We start from the raw sequence: 18,096 nt of genomic DNA, 5'->3' as shown, positions 1-18,096 counted from the left end.
GATCTACAAGTACACCCAGATCTTTCTCTACCAGTGACTCTGCCAGTTTAATCCCCCCTAAGACATATGACGCATGCAGGTTATTAGTACCCAGATGCATAACTTTACATTTATCCACATTGAACCTCATTTGCCAAGTGGATGCACAGACACTTAGTCTATCCAAGTCATCTTGTAACTTATGCACATCGTCTATAGACTGTACCGTGCTACAAAGCTTGGTGTCATCTGCAAAGATAGAAACAGAGCTGTTAATACCATCCTCTATATCATTGATAAATAAATTAAACAACAGCGGTCCCAGTACTGAACCTTGGGGTACACCACTAATAACCGTGAACCAATCAGAGTACGAATTATTGACCACCACTCTCTGGGTACGATCCATGAGCCAGTGTTCAATCCAGTTACAAACTAAAATTTCCAAACCCAAAGACCTTAACTTACCTGTCAGACGTCTATGAGGGACAGTATCAAATGCTTTAGCAAAATCCAGAAACACTATATCCACAGCTATTCCTCTGTCAAGGCTTCTACTCACCTCTTCATAAAAGCAAATTAGATTGGTTTGACAACTTCTATCCTTAGTAAACCCATGCTGGTTATCACTTATAATACAATTATCCCCTATGTATTCCTGTATGTAATCCCTTATAAGTCCTTCAAACAATTTACCCACAATGTACGTTAAACTTACCGGTCTATAGTTTCCTGGGAAAGACCTAGAGCCCTATTTGAAGATTGGCACCACATTTGCCTTGCGCCAGTCCCTTGGCACAATACCAGACACCAGAGATTCTCTAAATATCATGAACAGGGGTACAGATATTACTGAACTTACCTCTCTAAGAACTCTTGGGTGCAATCCATCTGGCCCTGGAGATTTGCTTACATTTATATTACTTAACTTACCTTGTACCATCTCTACATTAAGCCAGTTCAGTACATTACATGATGTGTTACCAGCACTGACCTGGCCAATGTCAGCTCCTTTTTCCATAGTGTATACAGAACTAAAGAACCCATTCAGTAGCTCCGCTTTCTCTTGATCGCCCGTGACAACCTCCCCATTATCATTATTAAGGGGTCCTACATGCTATGTCCTTGATTTTTTTGTATTTATATATCTAAAAAAATATTTAGGATTAGTTTTGCTTTCTTTGGCCACCTGTCTCTCGTTTTGAATTTTTGCTGTTTTTATTACATTTTTACAGATTTTATTAAGCTCCTTGTACTGTTTAAATGTTATAGCTGACCCATCAGATTTGAATTTTTTGAAGGCTATTTTTTTGTTGTTTATTGCTCTTTTAACATCATTTGTCAGCCATGTAGGATTTAGTTTTAATCGTTTATATTTGTTCCCCTTTGGTATATATTTAGCTGTATAGTTATTTAGAGTTGATTTAAAGATGTCCCGTTTACCTTCTGTATCAGTATTTGAGAACACCTCCTCCCAGTCTATGTCCTGTAGTGCAGCCCTCAGCCCAGGGAAGTTTGCCTTTTTAAAGTTATATGTTTTTGCCTTCCCCGCCTGTCTTTGTTTTCTACATTTTAAGTCAAAAGTAACTATATTGTGGTCGCTATTACCAAGGTTTTCCCGCACAGTTACATTACCAACCAGCTCTGCTTTGTTGGAAATGATCAGATTCAACAAGGCATCACTTCTTGTTGGGTCCTCCACAAACTGGCCCATAACATTATCCTGCAATAAATTTAGGAATTGTCGCCCCTTTGTAGTTTTAGCCAACCCCGGACCCCAATCTATATCTGGATAGTTAAAATCTCCCATTATTACCACTGTACCTGCCCGGGCGGCCCTCTCTATTTGTTTATGCAGCCGACCTTCTATCTCTTCAGTGATATTAGGGGGTCTGTAGATTACACCAAATATTATTTTTTCAGTATTTCCCTCCTTTTGTACCCACAGTGATTCCACCTCCTCAGAATCATCACACACTATGGCATCGTTCACACTGACTTTCATACCACTTCTTACATACAGACAGACTCCACCACCTTTTCTGTTCATTCTATCCTTGCGAAACAATGTAAACCCCTGCAGATTGACAGCCCAGTCATGCGAGGAGTCCAGCCATGTCTCAGAGACCCCAACTATATCAATATGTTCCTCCAGTATCAAGGCCTCAAGCTCCCCCATTTTATTTGCTAGGATTCTGGCATTTGTGAACATACACTTTACATTTCCATCCTTTATGTTATTGGGGTTAATGGGATTCAAGAGTGTAAGTTTTATTTTCCTATGAAGCCTATTCCTATTAACTATTCTAACCCCTCCCTCCGCTCCACCCCCAGGTACATTTATAATTCCCACCTCTCTATCTACACTATCTTCCCCCTCTTTGCTGTAGGTTCCCTCCCCCCAAGTCCCTAGTTTAAACACTCCTCCACCCTTCTAGCCATCTTCTCCCCAATCAAAGCTGCACCCTCCCCATTGAGGTGCAGCCCGTCCCTACGGTAGAGCCGGTAACCGACAGCGAAGTCAGCCCAGTTCTCCATGAACCCAAACCCTTCCTTCCTACACCAGCTTCTGAGCCACTTGTTTACCTCCCTGATCTCCCGCTGCCTCTTTGGTGCGGCTCGTGGTACTGGTAGTATTTCAGAAAACACTACCTTGGAGGTCCTTGCCTTAAGCTTGCCGCCTAAGTCCTTGGAATCATTTTTAAGGACACTCCACCTACCTCTTACTTTGTCATTGGTGCCAATATGTACCATGACTGCTGGGTCCTCTCCAGCCCCGCCCAGCAACCTGTCAACCCGGTCTGCGATATGCCGAAGAACTCCGGCCCCCGCTAACCTCCGTGCCTGCGACCCCGAGGGGAAGCAGGGGATTGGTCAACGGGTCCAGGGCAACAGCAGGACCATCAGCCAGCAGCAGCTCATCACCGCTGGCATCGCTAGGGGCGGGGCTAATTTCATTCCCCCCGTACACTGCAGCTCCCCCTGCAGCAGCAGCAGCCTGCGACAATCTAGTATGCCGCCTGCCCCCTCTAGTGGAGGAGGCCGCAGGTGCAGCATGAATCAAGGCCTGGGTGACTGCCAGGCCCGCAGGAGCCCGCCCCCCCGACTGGGGGGCGGGGTCAGCTGGGGCACGTGTCGTCCTCCTCCCCCTGGCCTGCTCCCCCATCACTGTCACTCCCATGGAGCAGGCCGCCGCACCACGCTCCCGTTGCAGTGAGCGAGGCGCGCCGCCCGCACGCCCCACGGTCCCCACTAGCGCAGCATCCGAACCGGCAGGCGTTCCCCCCCGACAGCACACCGCTGGCCGCCACGGACCTCAGGCCAGCGGCAACGGCCGAAGGGCTCACCCACCGGCATCTAGCAGAGGGAGAGGCCGCAGGTGAAAGGCGCTCCGGAGGGCGAGAGCGCCGGCTGCTGGACCAGGGCCCGATCTCCCCCACCGACTGCGCCGCGAATCCCGGAAACTGCTCCGCGAACCACTGGGGCCCACGGAGCAGCGCCTCCTCCCTCACTCGCCTCAAGATCGCGTCCATGTCCTCCATCAGGTAGGGAGCTCTTCTCACATTCCTCCTCGTGTCCCGACTGGCCCTAACTACCTGCCTACCTACTTATGACCCCTGTACCTAGCTCCTCCCTTGAACCTCCCGCTCTAACCCATTAACCCTTTCCTCGCTGCCTAATCCCCCTGTCATGTGCCCCTACAGTCCAATGCTTTCCCTTCCAGGGCATTCTGTTCTCCTCCACACTGGTTCCTGTGGCCCGGTCAGATGGTTCTGGACTGGGGCTGAACGGTTGCTTGAGGGATTTAGTGGCAGATTTTTTGGGACTTCAGTTGTTGGATGACCTCTCTCTTCAGTGGCTGCTGATATTCGTAGTGCAGAATTTACAGGTGTTACGTAAAAGGGGTGCTCCGGGGGAAAACATTTTTTTTTTTTTTTTTTAAATCAACTGGTGCCAGAAAGTTAAACAGATTTGTAAATTACTTCTTAAAAATCTTAATCCTTACAGTACTTATCAGCTGCTGTATGCTATAGAGGAAGTTGTATAGTTCTTTTCGGTCTGACTACAGTGCTCTCTGTGAGTAGGAGCAAATCTCCATAGTAAACTTCTCCTACTCCGGACAGTTCCTGACATGGACAGAGGTGTCAGCAGAGAGCACATCCTGTAGTCCAGAGGAGTTCTGTGTGAGAAGCTGTCGGGTGTGTCTCTTTTGAGCTCCAGACATCCAGAGAAGCAGCATTTTACATCAAGGCTTTCCCAGGGGTGTGGCAGGCTCCCTGGGAGAACTTTCCTGCATGGAGCCTCAGGCCTCCATTCCCCGTTCTTCAAGGCTGGCGGGGGGTGGAGAGAAAACTGCTACAGCCATTGTTCCAGCCGGAGGCAGAAGATCCAGCAGAGTCTGCAGCAATGCAAGCTCTGCTCATCAAGCAACAGGTCCCAGCCAGAGATCTGGTGGTGGAAGGAAAACAAGGAGGAAGAGTTTGGAGATGTGGGCTGAAAGAGGCCCCAAAGAATCAAGTGAGACCTACTGCTCCCGCATGGCCGCACGCTTTGCGGAATACGACCGCTGCAGTAAAGAGCTCAGGCTTGCAAGAGAAGATCTGCGTGGGACTCAGAGTCTGGCAAACTCTGGGTCCAGGAGAAGCAAGCCTGAGCTGAAGAAAAGGATCACACCCCTGAAAGCCCAGATTGCCAAGCTGGAGGAGAGGAAGGCAGAGATCCTGGAGGGCAGCGGTCTCCTAAGAGAGAAGCTGGCAAATGATGAAAGGTTTGCCGCCATGAAATCCCCAGGTAAGGTGGAGGTTGAGGTGGATGATGGGGAGAGTAGTGGCGGTGAAGATAGTGAGGATGGCAGTGAATGAGTTAAGGAGAAGGTAGAGGAAGGAGCGCATGTGGTGGAGGATGCTGTGTCTGTTCCTATGCCCTGTGACACCCAGGACAGCTACATAGAGCCGGCCCAAGTGGCGCTGCCTGTGACTGACAGTGAGGAGGACGATGTGGAGAGTGAGGCTGGGGGTTTATTGAGGGCAATTGTCATGCAGGAATCCCCAGTCCACCTCCAGAATTTCACCTTCAGTGAAGATCAGTGCGAGGATGGAAAAGTCAGGCGTAAAGCAAAGAAGCAGAAGACCCAACAATCTGTGCAGTACATGTTCGTACCTTTCCAGCAGTCTGGGTCAGCTGCAAAGCTGGTTCAGGCTGCTGAGCCCCCCAAACTGCAAGACGCCGTTCCTGTGGTGGAGCGGGGCCAGCAAGGGGGGTATAGAATGGCGTCTGAAATGGCTATGGACGCAATAGATGTGAAGCCCACCCGTCCTGCCGGTAGGGAAGGGCAGGATGGGCTCATGTTGGGCAACTCTGGCGCTGCTGGGACGCCCCAGGGTGGCGGGGGGCATGTCCAAATGCCAGAGAAGAGCTATGCTGCCGTGTGCTTGGGGGCGGTTCCCCGAGTGCTGTGGGCACTACCGACGCTGCTGGGTACTCTCCTGTGAGGGGGGGAGTGTCCGGGCGTCGGAAGCAGAGAAAGGTCGGTCCGTGTGCTCGTTGGGCGGTCCCCCGAGTACTGTGGTTTCTGCGGGCGCTGCGGGGCACTCCTCTGTGAGGGGGGAGAGTGTCCGGGCGTCAGTGTCATCAGCAGAGCCTGAGCGGTCGGGCAAGCCTAGTGGTGGCATTGTGGGAGGAGCTGGGGTGCGCCCGGTGGGGCAGCCCCAGACTCAGGTGGTAACATCGCCTATGAAGGAGGAGCCATCAGCGTTGACCCCAGCGGCAGCTAAGCCAGCAAGAAAACCTGTATTAAAACCGGCGGTACTACAAGTCCCAGCCAGCCCAGGATATGTTAGGCAGGAAGTGAGTGCAGGTTGTGAGAATGATGGGGGTGGTAGTGTTGTGATTGGGAGGAGTGCCAGTGGAATGAATGATGGTGGGAGTAGTGGTGGTGTGAATGCAACATCTGGTATGGATGATGGGAGTTGTGGTGTGAATGGTGCTCCTGGGTCTGGGTCTGGTCCGGCTGCCCCCCCGGCAGTGACTGCTCCTAGGAGCTATGCCAGTGTTGCTGCCGGGGATTCGGTGGGGTCCCCATCTCCGTCCGGCCCCGGGGGTTACTTGCAACAGCGCCTCCTGGAGGCTCTGCGTAGGGGCGACAGGTCGATCCAGGTAGAGGGAAGGGGTGAGGTCGACCTGTCTTTCTGGATAGAGAGGCACGGTTTGGGGGCTTTCCGAGAGCAGAATGGGGAGGTGGTCTGGTCCCTCCCGACACCCGGGCAGGACAATAACCGTAGGAATGTGGTCCGTCTGATTTGGAGGGGCGAGGATGCGTGCCCGCCTCGCGCTAAAGTGGTTGAGCTCCTCCTCCAGATGGAATTCAGGGCGAGTGACATCTTTGCCCTGATTCACCCCTATGGTTCGTCTGAGTTTGACGTCAGTTTCGTTCGGCCGGAGGGTCTCGAACTCTTCTGGTCAAACTACGAAGTGGCGAAGAACGAGCCCTGCTGGCGGGATTTTGCTGTAAAGGCGATTTCCCGTCAGAACTCAGTCAAGAAAGTGACAGTTTTGACCCGTAATGAGTCACTTTCTTGTTATGACATCATGACCTGGCTCGGACGGTATGGGGATGTGACGGACATGCCCAAGAAAAATTTGGATGAGCACGGGATCTGGTCCGGGGCCTGGACGTTTTCCGTCAAACTCAAACGTTCAGGTAGTACAGTTGCCCACATTCCGTCAGCCGCCTTCCTTGGACGTGACAGGATCCAGGTCTTCTACCAGGGGCAGCCTAAGGTCTGTCACAGGTGCGGCAGCCCCACCCATTTTAGCGCAGCCTGTACTGTACAGGTCTGTGCTTTGTGTGGTGGGGTGGGTCATCTGGCCGCATCCTGTAGGCAGATCCGGTGCCACCTGTGTGGTGTCCTCGGGCACCCTTTCAGCCGTTGTCCGAGTGCTTTCGCCCGTGCTGTGACTGCTCCGGCCGGGGAGAGCTGTGAAGTTGCCTCGGCTGGGGAGGGTACGAGCAGGGATGGGGGCACAACAGGGCTAGTGACGAGGATAAAGGGCCCCGCCAAACTAAGGCGGGAGGAAACTCGTAGGAGGAGTAGGGAGCTGGAGAGTGCCCAGGTGACTGTGCTAGCTCCGGCCCCTGGTCCTGAAGCTGGCCCTGTAACCACTGAAGCTCTGGGGGAGAATGTGCTGAATGAGGAGATCAGGAGGCTGCGCAGAGAGGAAGGCAATATGGCCGACCCTTCCGATTCCTCCCACTATGAAAGTGTGGATGAGGAGAGTGGGGAGAGGCCAAAAAAGAAAGACAAGGGCAAAAGGAAAGGGAGAAAGAAGAGGTCGGAGCCCTCTGTTAAGCCTTGTACTACGGGCCAGGTCCAAAACGGAAGCCTGACTGCCCCCCCTCTGATTGACCTGTCAAACCGGTACCTCGTCCTCGATACCATCTCCTCCCCCTCCTTGGCTGGGGAGGGTGAGGGCGAGGTGCCTAGGGAGAAAGAGCCTCTGGGAGGAACTGGGCCCTGTCCTATTGAGGCACCTTCCTCAGAGGGCAGGGCTAGACCGGGGCCGGACGGAGACGGAGATAATATGGATCTATCTGAATCGAAAAAAAGATCCAAGAGTGGTCCTGCCCTCTCGTCTTCTTCGGGGGATGAGGGGGCAAAAAAGAAGGGAAAACAAAAGTAAAGGGTGTGGCCGTCTAATTTAATCACCCTGTATGGCGGCACTCACCCCATTGACGCTGGCATCTATTAACTGTGCCAGTATAAAGTCGGATACGGCTAGATTCGCAGCCTTCGATTTTCTCGGCCGTGTTGAAGCCGACATTTTCCTTTTACAGGAGACCAGGTTGTCAGATCTAGCCTCTCTGGTGAAAGCCAGTAGAGAGTGGAGGCGCGGGCCCTCCCACTGGTCTCTTGCGACTGAGCCGTATAGTGGGGTGGCGGTCCTTTTTACCGCTCCGGTTGAATGCAGACGGGTTATTGAGTTAGAAATGGGGAGGTGCCTGATCTCAGATGTCCTCATGAAGGGACAAGAGCTCCGGCTCATAAACATCTATGCCCCACAAACAAAGCTGGGCCGTAAAAATCTCTTTATGAGGATTAAGCCCTTCCTTTTTACTAGCCGGCTGGTGATCCTTGGAGGGGACTTCAAAAATGTCACAAGGTCCCAAGATAGGAAAGGCTCCAACGGTCCGCTGGATTGCGATAGTGTGGCCCTTAATAATATAGTTAGGGAAGCTCGCCTAGAGGATGCCCACATCCGGAGCCCCTCAGGCCACGCGGGTTTCACCTATCATCAAGGTAGTCGCAGGTCTAGGATAGACAGGTTTTATTTAAAGGAGGAAGCCGTCTCTTCCGCAGTGTCCGTGGTTGAGGTGGAGTTCTCTGATCACTGTATGATTTTGTTTTCCCTGAATGTTTCAGAGACCTCCCGGATGGGTAAAGGTTATTGGAAGCTGAATTCGTCCCTCCTGGAGGAAGCGGAGATAAGACAGTCCTTTGAGGATTTTCTTCAGAGTCAGGTACCTTTACTGGGCCTTTGCAGTAGTAAGTCAGAGTGGTGGGAGATATTCAAGAAGCGGGTTGCGGGGTTCTTCCGCCAGCTCTCGAGCCTCAGGTCCCTGAATAGGTATCGCCTGTATCAGGGTCTGAGGAGGAAACTCGAGTTTCTTGTCTCGACTGGAGGTAGTCGTGATGACATCTCCAGAGTGAAGTCCTTGCTGATGAGGTGAGTACGATAGGCACGCATCTTTGGTTTTTGAGAGGGATTACGGGAAGTACCGCTCGCCCGACCCTTACAAGAACTGCAAGATGTCAGTGAGTAGTAAAGTAGTCTCAGGACTGGTTGATAGTACAGGATCTCTGAATCGGTCCAGATCAGGGATCCTGGAGGTCGTCAGATCCTTCTACTCACACCTCTTGGGGAGGAAGGATCTAGATCGAGACAGGATGTCGGTTTTCCTGGCTGAAACCATTCCTGAGCCAGGGGTAGACCCCTCTCTTGATGTTTTGGCAGAAGATATCAGGGAAGAGGAAGTGAGACTGGCAATCGAGGGGCTCGCCCCCAAGAAGTCGCCAGGTCCAGATGGCTTAACATCCGAGTGGTATAAGACCTTTAAGGAGTCTTTAGCTCCCCTCTTGACCAAGGTATTCAATGAGTGTCTCTCCTCGGACACTCTGCCAAAGTCAATGAGGAGGTCAGCCCTGATTCTTCTCTCAAAAGGTAAAGATCCTAGCCGTGTTGAGAATTGGAGGCCCATAGCTCTTCTCAATACGGACAGGAAGCTTCTGGCCAAGATACTGTTTAATCGGCTGGTGAAGTTTGCACCCCGGCTCCTTTCGGGGGCTCAGCACTGCTCTGTTCCAGGCCGAAGCACCTTAAGTGCTGTCCTCAGTGTCAGGGAGGCAGTGGAGCGGAGTAGTGCGGGTCTCTGGAAGGGGTACTTGCTGTCCTTGGATCAGGCCAAAGCATTTGATCGGGTGAACCACGAGTACCTCTGGTCCGTCCTCCTGAGATATGGCTTACCGAGTACTTTTGTGAATTGGCTTAAGATCTTGTATGCCGGGGCAGAGAGTTTCCCACTGGTGAACGGGTGGTCTGACCGCTCTTTTGAGGTGGGGTCCGGAGTCCGTCAGGGTTGTCCTTTGAGCCCGCTTTTATACGTGTTCTCGATTGATCCCTTCGTCCGGAGAGTAGATCGTGGGCCGTTGGCGGGAGTCGGGATGAGTCTGGTGGAGCTGGATGTCACCCAGAGAGTGGTGGCGTACGCTGATGATGTCACTATTTTCGTCTCCTCGAGGGAGGAGGTCGATGTGGTGATGTCAGAGGTGGAGCGCTACTCGGAGGCATCCGGGTCCAAGATCAACCGGGAAAAGTGTGAAAGTCTCTGGCTGGGAGGGGGGGATCCCACATTTGATCTCCCGGACCCCCTCCCAGGGCCCCAAGACTCAGCAAAAATTCTGGGCATCACATTCGGCCAGGATGATTATCCCACCAAAAACTGGGACGGTAAGCTCCATGATGCCACTCAGAGGGTGAACCAGTGGAAGGGTTGGTCTATGACTCTCAGAGAAAGGGTACACCTGATCAAATCATACCTGCTCCCCTTGTTTATCTATCTGGGCAGTGTATGTATCTTGCCAGAGGCTTACTACACTAGAGTCTACAGCCTGTTTTTCCAACTGTTATGGGGGAACAGGTTGAACCTAGTCAAGAGGGAAGTTACGTACCGTACGAGGAGACTAGGGGGTTTATCTATGGTAAACCCTGTGGTGTTCTTAACAAACACCTTCTTGAAAGCTAACATCTCAAACCTCTGGAAAGAGAGGGCTTCTCCGTGTGTACTCTCCTGCAGGGAATGGTTTCGGCCTTTCTTCCAGGAATGGGAGAGAGGAGGGCAAGTGAAGGACCTCCGTACACCCCATGGATATCTTCCGGCTTACGCTACCCCGACTCTGAAGGCGTTACGTCGGTGGGGTCTGGGAGTGTGGGAGATCAGGACCCAGTCAAGGCAGTTCCTTGACAAACGGGTTCTGTTGACCCACTTCCAGAAGCCTCTGGCGCTCAGGGACTGCCCAGGTCAGGATCTGAGGGTGGGGTTGTATCTTTTAAACTTGAAAAGGATCCCCCAGAAGTTTTGGGACTTGGCCTGGCGCTGCTTTCAGGGGAAGCTAGGTGTAAGGGACAACCTGAAGTACAGGAACTCTGATGACCGGGGGTGTCCCCGAGAAGAGTGTGTGGACACGCTGGAAAGCATGGACCACTTCCTGCTTCATTGTCCCTTTAACGTAGGGGTCTACAACCGGGTGGGCGCTTCCATTGGCTGGAGTCAGCTTGCCGGCCTTACCTTTCCGGAGTGGGCTTATGGGGCGTTCAGGACCCTCGGTGGCCGAGATCGGGGCACTTTATTTTTAGTTAGCTTAGTGGTTAAGTATCACACGTGGAATGCACGGTGTTTAGTGTCAACCCAGCAGAAAGTCCTCTCCGAGGTGGAGGTCTGTAGGAACATCACCGGTGACCTCGGGAAGATCAGGTCTTTGGAGTATGGCAGTCTTGGCACCAGTAGGGCTTCTCTCCTATGGAGAGGGTTTTCTTTTGATGTGCCATAGGTACTAGACCTTTTTGGTAGAGTACCTTTATTTTGGTTAAGGAAAGGCATACAAGGATAGAGATAGGGTGATAGTAGGGTCAGTTTGATGAAGGGATAGAATTAGGGAGAATAGTAGGGGGAGTTAGGGAAAGAGTTTAAATTTCTTCAGTGTATCAGATCTGCCATCCTTCTCCCTGGTGGTGGGCTGTTGCATGTGCACCATAGCTTTTTGTTTTGTTTTCAGCTGATATGGTATGAAGGGCTTTCAGGCACTGAACTTGGGCCTAAATTGGGTTGTGGTCTTGTATGTAAGGTTGTATTTAGTTGGTTGGTTGGAGTGCTAGGTGGGGAGGGGGCATTTGTGGGTGTTGTTTTTTTTTTTTTTTTTTTTTTAAATAATATATATATATATATATTTTTTTTTTCTCTTTCTTCCTTAAGGGATCTGACATGGGTCAGTTAAGGACTGGACTTAAGAACTGTACGAACGGTTATGGACTGGCCCATGTACAGGAGGGGTGGTGTGGGAGAGGGCACAGTTTTAGTGTAGGATTTATTTTTGGGTTTTTGTAGGTATTTTTGTGAGGCACATTTATTATATTTGTTTGTATACTGTGCTATGTATATTGTTTTATATTATTGTTTTATTTTATTTATTTGTTGGTATATTGTGTCATGTATTTTGTTTTATATTGTTGCATTAGCCATAAGAAAAGGGCAGTCGGACCAGTTGTAGTTATGTAATATTATTATTGTATATAGGTGTTTTTTGTCTGTGTATATATAACTTTTATTTAAAAAGCAGAGGTGTGCTTTTAATAATTTTTTTTTTCTTTTTTTTTTTTCTTTTTAATTAATTTTTTTTTATTTTTTTATTTTTTATTTATTTTTTAATAAGTCAAGTTGTGCTGTTATTATTTTCATTCTCAATATGTGTGTGTGTGTCTTTCTTAGTTTTGGAGATTATGCGTGTGTTATGTTTTCTGTTGCTTGATTTATTTATTTATTTTCCCAAGTATGGATGATTTTGAGTTATAGCCAGGTGGTGCTGAATTTTATGTTGGTTTATTTATTTCATTTAATCAGCCAAGTTGAGCAAATAATATTTATTTTTTATTTTTATTTTTATTTATTTATTTTTTTGTTATGTTATGTGTGTGAGTGTGAATTTCATAGTTTGCTTAGGTGTATAGGTATAGTATAGTTGTAGTTTGGTATATTTTGGAATTTATTAAAGCTGGGCTGGCCGGTTAGGCAGGGTTTTATTTTATTTTACATTTCTGTTGTAGCTAGTTAAGCTTGTTTTGTGTTCTTGTTTTTTGGAATTGTTTTGTATTTTTATAATAAAAAAGAGTGTCAGCAGAGAGCACTGTGGTCAGACTGGAAAGAAATCCAAAAAGAAAATAACTTCCTCTGTAGATTACAGCAGCTGATAAGTATTGGAAGGATTAAGATTTTTAAATAGAAATAATTTACAAATCTGGCAAATTTCCCCAACCTCAAGGTTAGTGTTTAACCACTTAAGGACCTAGGGCGTATGGATAAGCTTTGACGTCCTGGTACTTAAGGACCCAGGGCGTATCCATACGCCCGTGGGAATTTCAGTCCCCGCTGCGCGCCGGACGGGGACCGGGCCGGGGTGACTGCTGATATGAATCAGCAGGCACCCCGCACAAATGCCCAGTGGTGCATTTGTGATGACCCCCCCATCGGTGATCGGCGCAAATCGCAAGTGAATTCACACTTGCGATTTGCGCCGATTCCGGGTCATACGGGTCTATTGTGACCCGGTGACCCGAAATAGAAGGGAGATCGCAGTTGTCTAAGACACCCACGATCCCCCTGTAGGCATAGGAGTGGGGTGGCAGGGTTGCCACCCCTCCTATCCCTGCTATTGGTCTGCTATTGATCGTCAGAAGGGACGACCAATAGCAGACCGGGGGCGGGGGGGTTAACTTTCATTTTCCCCGTCTTGTCCACCCACAATAGGCGGGGCAGAACGGGGAACCAAAGGGGACCGGGCGCCGACGTCCACTTACCCGTCACTTGCTTCTGAAGAGGACGGCTCCCGGGATGGTATGGAAGCCGGTAAGTTGATCTGGAGGGCTACAGTCTGAGACTGTGGTCTCTAACTGTAGCCCTCCAGATGTTGCAAAACTACAACTCCCAGCATGCCCAGACAGCTGTTTGGGCATGCTGGAATATGTAGTTTTGCAACAGCTGAAGGGCTGCAGTTTGAGACCACTATACAGTGGTCTCTAAACTATATCCCTCCAGATCTTGCAAAACTACAACTCCTAGTATGCCCACATAGCTGTTTGTTGTCTGGGCATGCTGGGAGTTGTAGTTTTGCAACATCTGGAGGTCCACAGTTTGGAGATCACTGTGCAGTGATTTAAAAACTGTAGCTCTCCAGATGTTGCAAAACTGCAATTCCCAGCATGCCCAGAAAGCAAACAGCTGTCTCGGCATGCTGGGAATTGTAGTTGGGTATCTCAAGCTGTTGCATAACTACATCTCCCAGCATGCCCTTCGGTGATTAGTACATGCTGGGAGTTGTAGTTTTGCAACAGCTGGAGGCACACTGGTTGGAAAATACTGAGTTAGGTAACATAACCTAACTGAAGGTTTTCCAACCAGTGTGCCTCCAGCTGTTGCAAAAGTACAACTCCCAGCATGCACGGTCTGTCAGTACATGCTGGGAGTTGTAGTTTTGAAACAGCTGGAGGTTTGCCCCCCATGTGAATGTACAGGGTACATTCACACGGACAGGTTTACAGTAAATTTCCTACTTAAAATTTTTCGCCGCAGCGCAAACTCCTAGCGGGAAATTAACCGTAACACGCCAGTGTGAATTTACCCTAAAAACACTACACTACACTAACACATAATAAAGGGTAAAACACTGCATATACACCCCCTTACACTGTTCCCCCCCCCCCCCCCAATAAAAAATTAAAAACGTCTTGTACGGCAGGGTTTCCAAAATGGAGCCTCCAGCTGTTGCAAAACAACAGCTCCCAGCATTTCTGGACAGCCACTGACTGTCCAGGCATGCTGGGAGTTTAGCCAAAGCTGGAGGCACCCTGATTAGGAATCACTGGCGTAGAATACCCCTATGTCCACCTCTGTGCAATCCCTAATTTAGTCCTCAAATGCGCATGGCGCTCTCTCACTTCGGAGCCCTGTCGTATTTCAAGGAAACAGTTTAGGGCCACATATGGGGTATCTCCGTACTCGGGAGAAATTGCACTACAAATTTTTGGGGTCTTTTTTTCCCTTTACCGCTTGTGAAAAGGAAAAGTTGGGGGCTACACCAGCCCGTTAGTGTAAAAAAATAAAAATGTTTACACTAACATGCTTGTGTTGCCCCATACTTTTTATTTCCACAAGCGGTAAAAGGAAAAAAAGACCCCCAAAATTTGTAATGCAATTTCTCCTGAGTAAGGAAATATCCCAGATGTGAGCGTAAAATGCTCTGCGGGCTCACAACAAGGCTCAGAAATGAGAGCGCACCATGTACATTTGAGGCCTAAATTGGTGATTTGCACAGGGGTGGCTGATTGTACAGCGGTTCTGACAAACGCAAAAAAAATTAAAATACCCATATGTGACCCCATTTTGGAAACTACACCCCTCACCGAACGTGACAAGGGGTATAATGAGCCTGAACACCCCACAGGTGTTTGATGAATTTTCATTAAAGTTGGAAGGGAAAATGAAAAAAAAATATTTTTTTCACTAAAATGCTGGTGTTACCCTAAATTTTTCATTTTCACAAGGGAAAATAGGAAAAAAGCTTCCCCCAAATTTGTAACCCCATCTCTTCTGAGTAAGAACATACCCCATATGTGAATTTAAAGTGCTCTGCGGTCGAACTACAATGCTCCGAAGAGAAGGAGCGCCATTGGGATTTTGTAGAGAAAATTTGTCCGGAATTGAAGGCCACATGTGTTTACAAAGCCCCCATAGTGCCAGAACAATGGACCCCCGACACATGTGACCCCATTTTGGAAACTACACCCGCCACGTAATGTAATAAGGGGTACATTGAGAATTTACCCCCACAGGTGTCTGACAGATTTTTGGAACAGTGGTCCGTAAAAATGAAAAATTACATTTTTCATTTGCACAGCCCACTGTTCCAAAGATCTGTGGGGTGTAAATACTCACTGCACCCCTTATTAAATTCTGTGAGGGGTGTAGTTTCCAAAATGGGGTCACATGTGGGGGGGTCCACTGTTCTGGTACCACGGGGGGCTTTGTAAACGCACATGGCCCTGACCATTCCAAACTAATTCTCTTTCCAAAAGCTCAATGGCGCTCCTCCTCTTCTGAGCATTGTAGTTCGCCAGAACTTTCACAGAAAGAAAGCCGTTCACTGCGGCATCTTGGTCATTAGATCGGTCAGCCTGGTCCCAGCCGGAGTGGTTGTGGTGCAAAACTGTGCAGCTAGGAAAAAACCGCCAGTAAGTTCCCGCTGCATTCACCAGCACAGAAAGCCATATATGCCAGCGGAAAGCCGCCACATAAATGCTGCACGTGCTGTATGCCGCAACTATGCAAATATATCTAGCACATCCTGCAGCCTGTTCACACCTATTGTGAAAACATTCATTTCAGCTGGGATTACACTTGGCGTGTTTGTCATAAAAAACACCATGCTCGCTGCGGGCACATGTTAGGTTGGAATCAATAGGGTAATATGAAACACCAGACACTAATGGGGGTTTCTTCATCCTTTTATGGTGTTTTTAGGCTATCAAATCTGTGGGATGCCGAGAGCATGTTTTTTTTTTTTTTTTTTTTTTTGGGGGGGGGGGGGTATTTTCTCACAATTTTTTTTTTTAGAAATCCTTCAGTCAAATGATGAAAGAATCACATGACTTGTAATGAGAAAAGCCAGAGGGAAAAAAAACACTAAAGAAAAAACACTTCCCATAATAATAATAATAATGATGATGATGATGATAATAATAATACACATTGGGACAGATGTATGAAAACCTGTGCAGAGGTCAAGTGGACCAGTTGCCCATAGCAACCAATCAGATCGCTTCTTTCACTTTCCAGAGGCCTTTTTAAAAATGAAAGAAACTACCTGATTGGTTGCTATGGGCAACTGGTCCACTTTCCCTCTTCCCTGGTTTTGATAAATCTCTAAGACCCCCCCCCCCCCCCCCCCCCCCCCCAGTGCTTTTAGCAAAAATAACACAAAGATAGCTGAGAAAAGAAATGAGGGGGAAGATTTTGATGTTTGTTTTTTTTTGCAAAAAAAAACCAAAACATCAAACAAGAATTGTGTTTGTTCCTAGGCTTAGGCTGTGATTAAAAACAACATATAAATGGTGTTTTTCAAAGCCCACATTGCTTTATTTCTGGTGCTTTTTCCCCCCTTTCGACAGACGTCTGTCCAGATATTGCAAAGCTACAACTCCCAGCATGCCCTGACAGCCGAAGGCTGAGAGTTGTAGTTTTGCAACAGGTGGGCAGCCACAGGGGATCGGTGTTGCAGTATGTCAATCTAGGGCCATGGTGTCTGATCTTGAACTGGCAGCAGGAGCCACGACCACTTTAAATCAATGGCTGCTGGGACGTCTGACTAGTGACATCCTTCGCTCCAGACCGCAACGTCAGGGACGTCACTCGTCAGACGTCCCAGCGGCCAGTGCTGCTCATTGAGCCTACCGGAGTAGCATTGATCTATGTAAGAAACCTATGGGCGCAGGCTGTTGGGGCCACCAAATGATATTACATATACAGAATATCTGGTTAGGAGAAACAAATATAACGCACCCACAGGGAGTGGCGCCATTTTAATAAAAATTGTCAAAAACCTTAGATAACAGTCATACAGAATATATTAGAAAGCTTTTTTGATTTTCAGCCAATCAGAGAGCAGCACTACTGAAATAGAACTCCCAGGAGGTAACAGCGTGTCACACATGTGATGTCATAACCATTGTCCACCAAAGAGCAGCACTAAGCAGAAATAACACTGCTCCTATTCATTCTCCATCAGTGAGGGGCCGGTGCTGGACACTGTGTAGGGACGCGGGAATGCAAAGTCATACACATGACTGTGACTGGTAAGTGTTACATTGTTGTGTCCAAAAGATCTTTAGTGCAGTTCCATGTGTATTTCTATGATAAACATGTAAATAATTTATCTTTTTTTTCTTATCTTAGATGCACTATCTCCAGGACATGGAGTAGCATTTCCGGACCTACAGCAAGACGTTGGATGAAGGCATAGCCCCAGAAATAACACTGGTCCTGTTCATCAGTGAGGGGCCGGTGCTGGACACTGTGTAGGGACACGGGAATGCAAAGTCATGCACATGACTGTGACTGGTAAGTGTTACATTGTTTTGTCCAAAAGGTCTTTATTGCAGTTCCCTGTGTATTTCTATGATAAACATGTAAATAATCTATCTTTTTTTGTCCCCTATCTTAGATGCACTATTTCCAGGACATGGAGTAGCATTTCGGGACCTACAGCAAGACGTTGGATGAAGGCACAGGCCTAGGAATCATGCACATACACAGAAACATTTGCCCAAATTATAGAGGTAACCTCCTTTAGTATGCCCAGAGGAAGGGCCATACAGTAGCCATGGATTCCCTACAGGTTTCCTCCCCTCTGGAGGTTTTTCCTGTCCTGAGTATTAGTTACTGTACGCTCTTTGTGAGTGATGGGAGGTTACAAAAAATCCCCTACACAAACATTTTAATAAATAATAAATAAAGTTCCCCTTTTTTTAAACTGTTCTTTGACTTGTTCGACTCATTTATTTATTTCTGTGTGTGAAAATAGAGTTAGCAAAACATGGATGACCAAAGCTGCTCTCCTGCACGATCTGCATAATGCGGTGCGGAGAGAGGCAACTGGTGCTGGCTGGTTCAGTTTATGAGGCAAACGTAGAACACCCAGCAAGTTCCATGCACAAGCCTTTTTCTGATGAATGGGACTCATGCAGGGAACTTGCTAGGGGTCATACGGTTGCAAAGGATCAACTTTTGGGTACATG

The 18,096-nt window shown here is 48.5% G+C and overlaps 1 long non-coding RNA gene across 1 annotated transcript; it reads left to right on the top strand.

Moving 5' to 3' along the window:
* Positions 1-17,023: 17,023 nt before the first annotated feature.
* Positions 17,024-17,617, top strand: LOC130368180 (uncharacterized). Its single transcript, XR_008892322.1, has 3 exons — positions 17,024-17,154; positions 17,255-17,419; positions 17,523-17,617. It is a non-coding gene; the product is annotated as an uncharacterized LOC130368180 (long non-coding RNA).
* The last annotated feature ends 479 nt before the right edge of the window (positions 17,618-18,096 follow it).

The sequence above is a fragment of the Hyla sarda genome, chromosome 4 (genome assembly GCF_029499605.1).
Source record: "Hyla sarda isolate aHylSar1 chromosome 4, aHylSar1.hap1, whole genome shotgun sequence".
NCBI lineage: Eukaryota > Metazoa > Chordata > Amphibia > Anura > Hylidae > Hyla > Hyla sarda.
Note: the sequence above shows the minus strand (reverse complement) of the source record. Positions and strands in the feature narration are given on the sequence as shown.